The 15,128-nt window shown below is 36.4% G+C and overlaps 1 pseudogene; it reads right to left on the reverse strand.

The window, feature by feature from the left end:
* Nucleotides 1-7,056: 7,056 nt before the first annotated feature.
* On the reverse strand, nucleotides 7,057-10,068 carry LOC124828433 (putative inactive receptor kinase At2g26730 pseudogene; annotated as a pseudogene).
* Nucleotides 10,069-15,128: the final 5,060 nt, after the last annotated feature.

Below are 15,128 nucleotides of genomic sequence, written 5' to 3' on the forward strand. Positions count from 1 at the left end.
CTGAGCGGCACTTTTATGGGCTTGGACCTAATTTTCTATAATTTACGAATAATATATAAACTTTAGGGTTTCCTAGGGTTAGGTATCTTTGGCAGAAACGAAGCAAACACTCTCTCTTCCACCCCTTTGAAGGAGGATCTTGGATGCTCAGGCTACCTCTTCACCTTTCTAGGGTTTTATCCTTCATTCTTTCATTATTGTTCATCTAGGTTCACCATGAATATGGTGAACTAAACCTTGTATGTTTGTTGGGGAATCAATGTAATCTTTTGAAGCTCTCATATATGGAATTTGTGCTTGCATCTTAATCTAAGATTTATGCTTTCTTTCATCATTAGTTAGGGATTTTCCTCTTTGCTTAATGCTTGCTTTGTTTAACTCATTCAATGCATGATTATTGATTTTGTCGATACGGGAACGTACGGGGAAGTCTAGATCCGGGGAATTTCTCCCAATAGTATATTGGTTGCCTTAAGCTCCTGTGCTAAAAAAAACTAACTATTAGAAATGCTAGGAATTGTATGAACTCGTAATTAGGGAGAAGCCTTCTTGAAAGGTAATTTAGAGAGTGGCATTAACAATGATGACTTGAATGTTGAATTCCTAAAATATATGAGAGTGAATAAGATGAAATTGACCCCCAACAACATATTCATCAATATATTTCATTGAAAGTGCTTGTCTTTTGTTTTAGCCATTGATCAACCTCATGCATACATGTTTATTTTCGTCTTTTGCATATTAAACTCCACTTATTTTGTTCTTAAGTCTTAGCTAATCAACAAATCACATAACTAAACTAGGCCGTGAGTCCTTTGGGAGAACGATACTTGGTCTTACTGAGTTTATTACTTGAAACGATTCGGTCATACTTGCCGATTGTTAAACAAGTTTGTGACATCATATTTTGGTGATCATAAATTTGTCCATCAGCTAGCCCTGACCCATAGGGCTTTAGGGCTATTTGGCCCTGTGGGCTTTTTTAATGAGAAATTTTTTTAGTCCTGTGGGCTTTTTTGGCCCCAACCCACGTGGGCTAGGGCCAAATCTTATAAGATGGGCTGCTTTGACAACTTTACAAAAGTAGGTTTTTCTTACGGGATTGGACAGAGTTCCAAGTTTCAATGAGAAGTAGAGGAAGATATTAAGGAGTGGACTATAAGATAACTCAATCTCATAAAACTTACTTGTAAAATGAAGTTTGGACTCATATTGTGAATTAGTTTTATCTCTAGCTGATGTCAAACTTCCAATACATCTCTTTCTCGTATGTGAGACTAAATATTAAATGGTTCGATAACAACCCGATAACAGGTGAAACAAAACCTTACTTAACTCTAAAAAACTGACTTGTAAGGTGAAGTTTGCACTAACTTATACTTTAAATTGACTTTCACTAGGAAAAAAACACCATATAACGTGGGTGTTTTTCGACCTTTCACGTCGAATTCGAGACCAGCGTCATATTGGAAGACGTTAAATTGACGTTGCATTTAAAAAATTTGATGTTAATTTATATTAATTGACGTCAGATATAGAACAATCCGACGTTCCTAGTAAAGCAAATTAACGTCGAATTTTGTCAATATACGACGTTAATGATTTTTTTTTGTTTTTATAATTGATTGTGATCGTTTTTTACAACTCTACGAGACCTAAAAAGCAGAAAAATCAGAAAATTCAGTTTTGATATTTTATAAAGCATGAACTATGAACATGTAGTGTAATATCAATAATAAACAACAATAACAAACAAGTTCAACCAAACAATAACAACAAACAAGTTCATGAAAAAAAAACAACAAACAAGTTCAACAAATAAGTTCTTCAAAACGAAAACAAAACCAACCTTCAAAAGGTGGGTTCGTCGGAATAAAGTGTTACCACCAGTGAGAGAGAAAACAGAATGCGCCTATGAAGGACAAAAACACGAAAATAATCAACAAAACAAACAAAAATTAGACCTAAAGTAGTTAATTAACATGCATTTGTATCAAATGAAAGAAAGATTACATGTGATGGTCGTCAAACTTCGTTCCAAAAAAGTTTGAGCAAAGAAGAGGGTCTCGCGCGCTAAGATAAAGTGAATGAATTTTCAATCTCCCACTCAAATTTTATTAAATTCACTAACCTTTTGAAGTCTAACGTTGTGACATTCAACGTTTTATATCCTTTTGACATATAATTCTAGGGCATTCGACGTCATACGTAAATACATTTTCACCTTCGCGCCAATTATTTTCGCAAAATTTACCCAATAGGACATTACACTTCTCAATATTTGACGTCTTATAACCAATTGACGTTGAATTACAATTCTAAACGACGTCTAATAATTGCATTTATTTACAAAAATGTCACCGATTATTTTTAGAGTTAGTTATCCAATGGTTGGACGTTGAACGTGTGACGTTATACGTTGTTTTTCCACTATTGTTTATATACTATAATTAATGTGGGATCTTTAACACTCTCGTCACATCGAGGCATATACATCTCGAGTGTGAGACTAGACATTAACTAGTGGTTTGATAGGATCACGATAGGAAGTGACACGATAGGCCTAACAAACACAAACATTGCTAGGATAGTGATGAATGCATATTTATGCCCACATTTTAGGTTTAATTTCAAATTTTTAATGAAATTCTTGAGTTTAAATGATTGATTTGAATAAGAGTTGTGACAAATGGACTTATTGAGTTTCATAATTAAAAAAGGCTTAAAAAGTTATTTTTAGTTGCATAAATTATTTTTGGATATTCCAATGTTTATTGGTGCAATTTTGAAATTTAAGTGTGATTCATTTAAAGTGTGAAATTAAATTGTTCCAAGTTAAAAAAATAAGTCTCAAATAAAAAATTCAAGGGAAGGAATCTACAAAATCTTTCCTACACCCCTAGCTTGCACAAATGCATTCCCTTTTCAAGCATTGGGCCAGTTCTACACTCCTAATTTTCCTATACACACCCTTCCTACTACTAACAAATTAGAAACTCTAATTTGGGTGAGAAAGGGGACTGCCACATGACAGTCCCTCATTGGAAGTAATCTCTGGTCAAACAAGGGCCTAAGTGGAATTAATAAATTTTTTTGGGCTTCTTTGCAATTTTGGAAAATTAGGAAGGATTGAAATGTAATTTTGAGAAAAATTTTGTTGCAAAGATTCTCTTAGATGGTTTACAAGATAAATAAATCAAAAATATCAACAAAAAGTATCTGCCAAATATTTTTAAAAATGTGTAAATCTATTAAAAATGTGTAAATCTATTAATTCTTAAGTTACTAGGTGTTTCCTCCAGATATCCTTCTTTTTTCAAAAGTTGTTCAGTATTTGTTCTCTTTAACTTGCTTAAAAATTACATTGTGTCTTTTTAATATGTAGCAAATATATTAAATTATGCTCTTTAACTTGTAATTTAATTTATACCTTATTTAAAAATTCATAAAGTATATTTTTTAAATATTTGCGGGTTGACGAGTATCCAAAGGGTACTTGTGAGTTGAAAAAATCCACGAATTTTTTTATGCGGGTAACTAGAGGGTAGCGGGTAGGCACTATCCGCGCCTGACCCGATCCGTTGTCATCCCTAGTTTCAAGGCCTATGAAAATCAAAATGATAGAGGATTATCCCTTCAATGCTTAAACGATGAAATGCTGCTTGAGCAATGAAAATTTGAAATGTTTATAGTTATTATGAATGCACACTAAATGGAATTAAATGCACAATGTCTAAAAACAACAAAAGTGAGAAGAAAAAGGACATATATGCCTGCATGCATATCTACTCTACTTTGTCCATATTACCTATGTCAAGTATCCACGTGCTCCATCCTATACAAATCAGAAGTGAATGTTAGAGACAGAGAAGAGATTCACTGAATGTTCCCTCTAATAAAGTCGCGCCAAAAAGTTCATACAACCTACTTTTGATAAATAACTAAAAAAAGGATGTGTGCCCTGACAAGTTGACTTTAACCAACGACTACTACCTACGACAAGGCTAAGAAGATCCAAAGATTACAGCAAAGTACTATCTAACATACATTTTCTTAAAGCCTAATTATTGAAAAATATAAAAAAAAGCAAGAGAATAAACACACGAACACAAAATAAAATATTTGCGAAGAAAAGAAAAAGAAAATACTCTCAAACTTTATAGAATCATAAGCTTACTATTGTAAGAAGTAGTGTTGTCAAAATGAGTTAAAACCCATGGGTCAACTTGGCCCACCACGGGTTCGGGCCAGGTTGGGTTTGAAAAAAATGAATTTTTTTGATACAGGCCAATTTTCACCGGGTTGCACCTGTGGTGAGCCAGGTTGACTCCCCAACCCACCTAGTTTAATTTAATTATTTATTATTTTGTGTTTCAATATTGTTAGTTAACATTTTTTTATTATATTGTATATGAGAATAAAGAAAAAGATGTTTCAAGAGAACAAAATATTATAAATTTATCCATTCAATACTCTAATATTATAAATGGATAAGTGACACAAAAATTATCAATATTATAAATTTATTTATTCGCTTTTTGGGTTTGTTTTTGGATTACATTTGAGTTGTATGTTAATTTTTTTTATTTTGAATTGTCTTTTGATTTTAACATCATTTTAGAGTGAAATTATTTAAATTTGAATTACAAAAAAAAATCAATTTTTTTATTTAAAAAAACCTTGTAACCCATGGTGGACTAGGCCAGGTTGGGTCGGGTGACCCGTTGTTACAACACTAGTAAGAAAACAAGGAAGCTAAGCGAGTCCATTAGATTGATTTGTATTGTATACTCATCCTCTCTACGCGAGTAAGCGATCTAGTTGATTGGAAATTCTGAAGAGAATTCAAACACTTAACACTTAACTCGTTGGGGTTAAACGAGACAGGTTTGTCTAGTGGAAACCAGGAATGGGTGAAACTTAACTAGACATTGTATTGAGAAGATACCAGGAGTGTTTAGGGATATCAGGAGTGGTGAAGAATATTGCGTAACCAGTAGTGGGTGAAACTCGGTTCTAGTCAAAATAACGGGGGTTACTTGGATTGATTATGAGATACCAAGAGTAGTGCAAAGACTCAGTTTTAATCTTGTTGAAGATTATGTGAAGCCCTCTAAGAGGTATATAGAGAAGAACTAGACGTAGCTAGGTAGAGTGAACCGATATAAAAATAATTGTGGGTTTATTACTTCATTTTTGTTAAATGCTTTTCTTATGAACCCTATAGATGCTTATTATCATAAGCGGTTATAAAAGCTTTTGTACCAAATGCTATTTTTATCAAGAGCTATCTTCATCAAAACATTGCAGCGAATTTTATAAGACAATTGAAAAATATTTGTTCGAGAACTTGTAGTTTGAACAAAACTCTCAAGTCAAACATTTACCAACTTATATAAATCTTTTAATCCTTAATAAGGTTGGTAAACTATCTCTTTGGCGAAAGGTTTTCCCTTAACAATATTCAAACCCCCTTCTAGTGTTTTCAAGGTATTTCAGTTGGTATCAAAGTTAACCTCATAGGATTAGTTTCTAACAGGTTCGAGTAAACAATCTTGAGACATGGAAAATGAAGGCTACACCGTCAACCGCCCTCCTCTATTTAAAGGAGATAAGTTTGATTATTGGAAAAAAGAAGGCTTAATAGCTTACTTGGTGCCCATGTTAAGTGGTTTTTTTAGTTTGGTACCCGGTTTTAAAAGTGTATACATTGGGTCCCAAAGTTGTCAAAATTGTATGAATCGAGTCCCTTTCGTTAAATGGGCAGAAACAGAGTTAACTCTCAGCTGACGTGGTGAAGGAAAATGCACTTTTTCTTCTCTCTCATCTGCATTTCCTGCAATGCCCCAACTTTTTCTCTCTTTTCTATGTCTATTTGTTTTACCTTGTTAATTTGATTTTACTTTGCTTTTGTATTGTTAGTCGTACCATAATTAATGTAATGGGTGTGGGTATGGTAGTGGATTGGTTGAGAGGCATGAAGATTGTGAAGGAAAGAAGCAAAAAACGCAGAGAAGTAGTTTGAAAATCTATAACATTTTGAAAGTACATAAAGAATGATGGTGGCGAAATGGTTGCCATCATCATTCTTAAATTTGAAGTGTTGATTTGAATTTTTATGGGACAGTAGATTTTTGACTGCCCTATTCATGGGGCACCACCCTTTATTTATCACTCAAACTAGTTTCCTTCCCCTGCAATCATTGTACTTCTCAACTTCATTTATCCTTCAAACGCAGACTATATTCCATTTCTTACCATTTCTCTATTGTTAGAAAATTACTCCTTTGACATCAACAATGCAATGCAAAACCAGATTTTGAGGTATCACCCGCCATGTCTGATGGGAAAGTGCATACCTAGAGAGAATATTCTAAATGGTATACAAAAGAATGGAGAGAAATTAAAAATGGAAAAGATTAGAGAAAAGGGAAATTATGACTTGAAGATGCGCCACTTGAAGGAGGCTCCAAGATAAGCATCAAAGGAGGACCGCCACTTGCTTAAGCAAGATAAGGTCTGCCCAAAGAGGGACTTTGGAGACAAAATACTATCTCAAAAGAGGATTGCAAATGTGCAAATCAACTCAAGAAATCAATTGATTCAAAGGTGTGTGAACAAAGGAGACCCCTAAGCCTTAGCCTTTGGAATGAGCTTGGATGCAAGATCTAGGAGATGTGGGACTTCAGAGTGAGGAGGCCGGCCGGCCACCTGTTGCACGTCCTCTAGAAGCTGTGAAGTCCCACATTGATGAAATCTCTCCACTCCAAAGGGTTTATAAGGCAACTAGTTCTCCTATAGTTCAAAAACATAAAAACTACCTATGCTACCTTGCACTAACGCCTAGGACGCCCATCTCCTCTCCTTTTCTTTTTAAGACCAAGCCATGGAAAGTCCCACATTGCTTGTTCTTAAAGAGAAAGAAGAGTTTATAAGCGTTGATTCAAAATAACTAAGAGAAAGAAATCAAAGAGGCAAATACACGCCTATGAAACCTATTATACTCTTTTTGTATTTTTGTCACTTTGAAACTCTTTATTGTTGCCCCATTTATGATCATATCAATGTCTGTGGACCTACAAAAGCAACAAGAACAAGATGGCAATTTCGAATCTCAATAATGTAAAAATGAACAAACAGAAAAGGAATTGGGGAGGTTTGGATATGAACAAGAAGATGGTACCGTGAAGGAGAGCAAACAAGCTGCCGGCAAACATGTAATCGTAAACAAGCAATTTCTCATCCTTGGAGAAGTAAAAGGCTCTAAGAGCCACCACAGTATCGTGCTTAATATTCCCAGAACATCCATTTGCATATTAAATTCTTTCTTTGTCACCACAACATCCTTTAGCGTCTTCACCACCATCGTCGTTCCTTCCTCCATCACCGCCTTGTACGAAGTCCCCACGCTGCCCTTCCCCAACACCTCCGCTGAAGCCCTCAAGAAATCCTCCAAATTGAAACTATATATTCGCCCTTCAAAGATTACCAACTTGCTCCTCTCAGCCTCCGTAGAACCCCCTGTGCAATCCTCCTTCGACGACGACGTCCTCGCCTCCACAGGCACGGCACATGCCGCCGTAACAGGCTTCGGCGGTTTCACTGACTAGCGTGGCCAGTGCGGGAGGCAGAGTAGCAGCAACAACGCTGCGATGGGAACAAACTCGACAACGATTGCGAAGTTGGCGCCCGTGGAGAGCTTCTTGGACTTCTCACACGTCGTGGTCGGGGTTGAGTTGGAGGAGGGAGAGGGCGCCAGAGCCGAGAAGAAGGGGTTGCAGGCCTTCAACAGCGGGCCACAGAGATCTACGTTTCTTGCGAATGAGGAGTCAGAGAAAGAGGAAAGCGTCTCCGGAATGGAACTATTGAGGCGGTGGAAGGAAACATTGAAGCGAACGAGCTTGGTAATGATGCTGGGGGTTTTCCCTAAGAAGTCGTTGTGTTCCAAGAAGAGGCCGGTGAGGTGGGTTAAGTTGTTGACGGAGAATTGGTTATTCTGGAGGTAGAGGTTGCGGAGGAAGGAGAGAGAGAAAAAAATTATTTAATAAAGATATAGAAAAGAGAGAAAAAGTTAGGACATTTCAGGAAAAGTAGAGGAAAGAGAAGAAAAAGTGCAAATTCCTTCGCCACGTCAGCTTGGAGTTAACTCTGTTTCTGTCCATTTAACGGAAGGGACTCCATTCACACAATTTTTACAACTTTGGGACCAAATGTATACACTTTTAAAACTCGGTATCAAACTGGAGAAAACCACTTAACATAGGGACCAAGTAAGCTATTAAGCCAAAAAAGAATTATCACATTGTTTGAATTATGTCACATTGATATGTGACATGCCGTCAAGAAGGGCAATTATATACCTGTTAACGAAGGTAGAGAGGCACTTGCAAATAACAAATGGACAAACGAGCAGAAACAATGGTACCAATAAACTCCAAGGCTTGTAACTCATTGATGTGTGCACTGTTAATCCCTCGGCAAGTGTAACCGAATCGTATCAAGTAATAAACCTAGTAAGACAAAATATCATTCTCCTAAAGGACTCACGACCTAGACAGTTATGTGATTTATTGATTAATTAAGACTTGTGAACAAATTGTTATAAGTTTCAAATGCAAAAGATTGAAAAGTAAATATGTATGCATGTGATGATCAATGGGCAAGAAGAAACAAAACACGTGAATTGAAATAGATGGATGAATATGTTGTTGGGGTTTATCAATTTCATCCTATCCACTCTCTTGTATTTAGGAATTCATCATTCTTTTCATTAATGTTAATGCCACTTTCTAAATTACTTTAAACCTGATGTCTCGGCGAAGAAAGCCTAATCATAATCACTAGTTTACAATGTCTTGTCTCCCTAGCAAGTAATCATGTATTATAGTGAACAGAAGCTTAAAGGCAACCAATCATCATACTCTTATGTCTGGGTTTGTAATATACTATTGGGAGAGATTCCCCAGATCTAGATTTCTCCGTATGTGTCCATATCGATAAAATCAATAATCATGACATCGAATGAGTTAAACAATGCATGAGTTAAACAAAGCATGCTTTGAGCAAAGAGGAAAAATCCTAACTATTAATGAAAGAAAGCATGTATCATAAAAATGATCTTGAAGAACAAATTCCATACAAGAGAGTTTTTAAGGATTTACATTGATTCCCCAACAACAAAATAAGTTTAGTTCATCATATTCATGGTGAAACTAGATGAAATACAATGGAAAAGTGAAGGATAGAACCCTAGAAAGTTGAGAAAGGAGCCTTAGCATCCAAAATTCTCCTCCAAGGGGTGAAATAGTGCGTTTTTGCTTCGTCCCTGCCAAAGATACAAACCCTATAACGTCTTAAAGCTTATATACTATTCTAAAAAATACAGAAAATTAGGCCTAAGCCCATAAAAGTGCTGCTCAGCGGTAATAGTGTGTGACCAATTCTTCCCCTCAGCGGCATTTCTCCCCTCAGTGGTGCCAACTGGTCTTTGAGAGTGCCTCTCAGCGGTAATTTGCGCTGAGCGGTACTTGCGATTTCTCTTCTTTTGCACTTTTTGTGCCATTTTCTGATTCCATCTCTATCCCTCTTCACTTCTTTCATCAATTTCATCTCAAAACCTGCAAAAACAAGGAAATCAAGCATAAAACCTGTCCAACTCTCTTATTTCCAACAATTCAACAAAATCATGAGTTCAAGCTAAATTTATAAGTCAGAAAGGTTGTAATTGAAGTAAATTTTAAGTATAAAAATAACAGTTTTTCAACTATTATCATGCATTCTCTGAGGAAGAATGTAAAAAGGTTCACGCTTATCAAGGAGCAAGGGAAATATATGACACATAAGAAATAAACTCAGTCTACTAACCAAACAATATGAACTGTTCACCATGCTAGAAAATGAAAACATTCAGAGCATGTTCATTAAATTCTAGACAATCCTTAACGAGCTTAAGTCCCTAGGAAAGTTCTATGACAACTTCGATCATACCGATAAAATCCTATGCAACTTTCCTAGACAATGAAGACCATAAGTTACTTCTCTTAGAACATCGAAAAATCCCGATGGCATGAGCCTAGAAGAGTTGGTTAGAATTCTAAAGGTGCTTGAGCTTGAACTTCACAAGATGGGTTAATTAAGAAAGAGAAAAGCACTTTGAAAATAGATGAATCCTTAGAAGAGTCTGATGATGAATAAGACTCTATGGACGAAAATAAGGAAGAGAAACTCTCATTCATCTCAAGAAAGCTTCACTCAATGTGGACAAGAAAAAGAGGAACAATGTTCAAGGGCAAACACATGGGGTCTAACTCGAGGAACAATCCAAAGGACAGACGATTGGAAGGAACCGTAGTCTGTTATGAGTGCAATAAACCTGGTCACATCAAGTCTAAGTGTCTTGAGCTTGAAACGATAAAAAGAAGAACTACTAGTCCCAAACACGACAAGAAGAAAGTGCTAATGAGCACTCGGGAAGATTTGTATACATTTGACAAAGACAAAGAAGCAAAGGTGTGCCTCCTGGCAGGAAACATTGAAAGTTCATCATATGACTCTGATGACGAGGGAGACTTTTCTTACTTGCACTTTGTCATTCATGCATATTATGAACTACTTTCATACTCTTCAAAATTATCTAGTACGCATACAAAGCAAAGAGCTTTTAGAAGAAAACAATGCTTTAAAAGAAGAAGTAACATCGTCCAAGGATGATGTGGAATCTCTTAAACAAAATGTTAATAGTCAAAGAGAAAAGCTAACTATTTCAGAAAAGGAAAAGGAGAGAACTCTTTTTCATAATAAGAAGTTTGTAGAGGACACAGTTGTAGCTGAAGATGATAAACTCATCGAGTCTCTCAAACATGAAAAAGACACTTTCACCAAAGTGTTAAACATAACACTTGAAGGGAGTGATCGGTTAAGACTCCTACTAAAAGTTAGTATTCATCCCTTTGATAAAAGTGGCTTACGATTCAACAAGAGTAATATAAATTCTGCTGAAAAATCCAAGAACATTAAATTTGTTATGTCATATAGTGATACACTAATTTTTAGAAAGAAGAAGATGCATGCAACTAACGAGCAAGGACCCAATACAATATGGGTACCTAAGAGCAAAATAATTACTCTTTTATATCTGCTTGATAATAGAAAGGAAAACCATGTCATGGTACTTGGATAACGGATGCTCGCGACACATGACACAAGAAAGGTGTATGTTCATAAGCCTAAAGAGCAAGAAAAGAGGATTAATAAGCTTTGGAGGAAACCAAAAAGGCAAAATCATTAGAGTTGGAAAGATAGGTACACACTTCTCACCATCTACGATAATGTTTTATTAGTTGATGGCCTAAAGCATAATCGGCTAAGCATAAGTCAATTATGTGACAACGAGTATAATGTTATATTTGTAAAAGGCCAATGCAAAGTCTTAGATGGTAAGAGTTCATTAGTATTTACTTCAAATAGGCAAGACAACTTGTACAAAATAAATCTAAATGAATTACAATCTCAAAGAATTTCCTATTTAGTATCTATAAAAGATAAGGCAACATCATGACACAACAATTGGGGACATGCAAATATGAGATTAATCTCAAAGCTGCAATGCCATGACCTGGTGAGAGTCCAAAAGTATCATTCGACGATACAATATTTTGTAGTGCTTGCATGAAAGGTAAAAATGTCAAAGAATCTTGCAAAAGAAAAGATATTGTTTCAACTGAAATACCATTTGAGTTGCGTTATATAGACTTATTTGGACCTACGAGAACTGTCTCTATGAGAGGTAAACGCTACGAACATGTAGTAGTTGATTACTTCTTAAGATGGACATGGGTCCTATTCTTGACCCACAAGGATGAGGGGTTTGAAGCCTTCTATAAATTCATCAAGAGGATGGAAAATGAAAAGAATTCTAAAATTATCTCTATCCGAAGTGATCATGGAGGAGAATTTGAAAATGAGATTTTTCAAAACTTTTGTGAAAACTCTAGCATTAAACACAATTTCTTTACTCCAAGGACTCCATAGAAAAATAGAGTCGTTGAGATGAAAAATAGATCTTTACAAGAAATTGTTAGAACTATGTTAAACGATTTCAACTCCCCTAAACACTTCTAGGAAAAAGCGGGTAACACTGTATGCTATCTTCAAAACAGAGTTAATATCAGGCTAATTACCAATAAAATCCTATATGAATTATGGAAAAATAAAAGGCCAAACATCTCTTATTTTCATCCCTTTAGATGTCAATGCATCATACTAAATAGCAAAGATAGTTTAGGGAAGTTTGATTCCAAGAGTGATGAAGGAATCATGCTTGGCGATTCAGAAACTTAAAGAGTGTTCAGAGCCTATAACTCTAGAACCTTAAAGTTAGAGGAAGTCATTCATGTTATATTTAAGGTTTAATGTTTCGGTACTTCCCTATTTTCGTCTAGAATATCAAATAGGTCCCCTTCTTTTTCGGCGTCTCAATTGGATCCTTATTTTTGTAAAATTGAATAAAATGGAGACTTCCGTCAAATTGAAAAGACGCCGTTAAGGAGGGTGTTACGTGGGATGGTGACAGTATACATGTGTAAGAGAAGTTGACATGTTGATGTGACATGTTGACACCCTAGTGGGTGGTCGACTTGGTGGTGTTAGTCGGCCTAACGGTCGGCCTAGTGGACGACCACTCGGTTTGGTGGTCGGTCGGCCTAATGGGACGATCGACCTGGTGGTCGGCCACTCGATCTGGTGGTCGGCCACTCAGTTTGGTGGTCGGTCAACCTGGTGGGTCGGTCGGCCACTCGATTTGGTGGTCAGTCAGCCTGATGGGTCGGTCGGTCTGATGGGTCAGTCGGCCTAGTGGTCGGCCACTCGGTTTGGTGGTCGGTCGGCCTACTGGGTGGTCGATCACTTGGTTGAGTGGCCGACTACCAGACCGAGTGACCGACCATCAGGCCGACCACCAGGGTGTCAGCATGCCAACTTCCCTTACACAAGTATACTGTCAACATGCCACGTAACACCTTCTTAACGACGTCTTTTCAATTTGATAGCAAACCTCTATTTGATTCAATTTTACAAAAATAAGGACCCAATTGAGACACCGAAGGACCTATTTGAGATTCTGGATGAAAATAGGGACCTACCAAAACATTAAACCTAAATTTAACCATGAGCCCGACCTTAACAAGTCAAATTTAGTCGACTTATTTTCAAAGTTGTAGATAGACGATATATCGTCTAAAGAGGCAAATGTGTCTACATCATCAAAAACATTCTACCGTCCAAAAGAATCTTAGAAGGACAAACCATCCAACGATATGTCTGAAGAAAGAAGGGAACCTAATAGTCTACATCAACTGATAGTCAACGATCACCCTTTAAAGAAAATCATAGGAAGCATCAATGAGCACGTCATAACTGTCGGAACAATCGGTACCGTTATAGAGTTGCGCAGCGGAATAAAATACTCGGAAAGCGTGTTACGGTCACAAATCGAGTTATGATGGTCCGTTTTAGAAAATCAATTTTCTTAGAGAAAATTTAACAAACAATTGATGTGCATAAAACAGTAACGAGTGTAAGGAATAGAAAAGTTGACACACTGGATTTTTATCCTGGTTCGATTCAAAAGAATCTACGTCCAGTTGTTAATCACTATAAAGAGTGATTAACGATTTCACTAAAATCAGTTTCAGCAAAATACAATTAAGAGTGAATAAACAAACCGAAATATAAAACCTTCCTTCGACCAACGAAATGGAAGCCAACAATCTACACTTTCCTTCAACTCTGGAACAGTGCAGAACAGTTCTTCCTTCGACCAACGAACCGGAAGAACAATAGCGTTGCCAACTCGAAGAGAATCGCTCCGACCTTTGACCCACAAAGCGAGAGCTTCTCCTTTTCACGAGACTAGGCAGTGCAATGAACTAGCTTTTGGAACTTCCTCAGATCACACTGTATTCTCAAAAGCTCAGTAGTGTTTCTAAGAGTTCTAGAACTCATCTATATAGCCCACTGTTCTAAAGTTTGCAAAGATGAATTACAACTGCCGCAGATAATCGAATATTGTTAGTGATAATCGATTATTCGAGTTCGTTACAGGGTTTTCAAAAAGTGATAATCGATTATCCTGAGGAATAATCGATTATTCCAGAGACTTTTGGCAGTTCTCATCAGAACTGTGATAATCGATTATTTGGAGTAATAATCGATTATTCCAGAGCAACGAGGTTTTTCAGAAGGGCTCAGGATAATCGATTATAGCTTCTAATAATCGATTAAATGCGTAGCAGTTCTAAAAAATACGAATTTTTCTAAGTATTACATGTTTAAGGCTTTTCCTAATACATTTATAATCTACAAATTGCTTTTAAAACAACTATAACAATGTATCATCTTTGAGCATCATCAAAATTATTTATCTTCAAATTTACCAATGCTCTTCATTGGTAACAATCTCCCCCTTTTTGATGATGATCAAAAATCACTTTTTAAAAGCAACGTTAGGTTATCTGCAAAAGATACAAACTGAGAGACAACAGTAGGAGTTAGTAGTAACTGCACATATTTCTCCCCCTTTTTGATCATAAGCAAAAAGAGTGATAAGGCTCCCCCTTAATATGAGCTCCCCTCAATTAAACAGTGTAAGTACTAAAACAGTAGATCATTTTATTCAGGAAAACATTAAAGAGTACAAGGGCACATAAAGCAAGACATGAATATGAGAAAACATTCTAGGAATTCAAAACAAACAAACATGAAAGCAAACTAATCAGAAAATCCTAAATCTAAAATTCAGGACTTGGTGGTCTCTCTGGAGGTTGGAGATTAAAATGATTTTCAATGTTTCCAATGCGAGTATCAAGGTCATTGAACTGGTCGATCACAAATTCTTCATGATTTTGTTGCCACTCATATATTTGGTCAAAGTGAGATTGTTGAAAGAGACGCATATCCTCCAGTTGTTTAGACAGATTTGCAAAATGCTCCTCCATAGTCAGGGATGAATTTGAAGGCATGTGAGAAGGACCAGCATCAGCAGAGGTAGCAGCTGGGACGGGATCAACCATATGGGCGTCCAAATCGTCATTGACATTTTCGTGGTGATCATCATCCTTGTGAATGATCAC

This window comes from Vigna umbellata, chromosome 5, assembly GCF_029865625.1.
Source record: "Vigna umbellata cultivar VRB3 chromosome 5, Vumbellata_1.0, whole genome shotgun sequence".
Lineage (NCBI taxonomy): Eukaryota > Viridiplantae > Streptophyta > Magnoliopsida > Fabales > Fabaceae > Vigna > Vigna umbellata.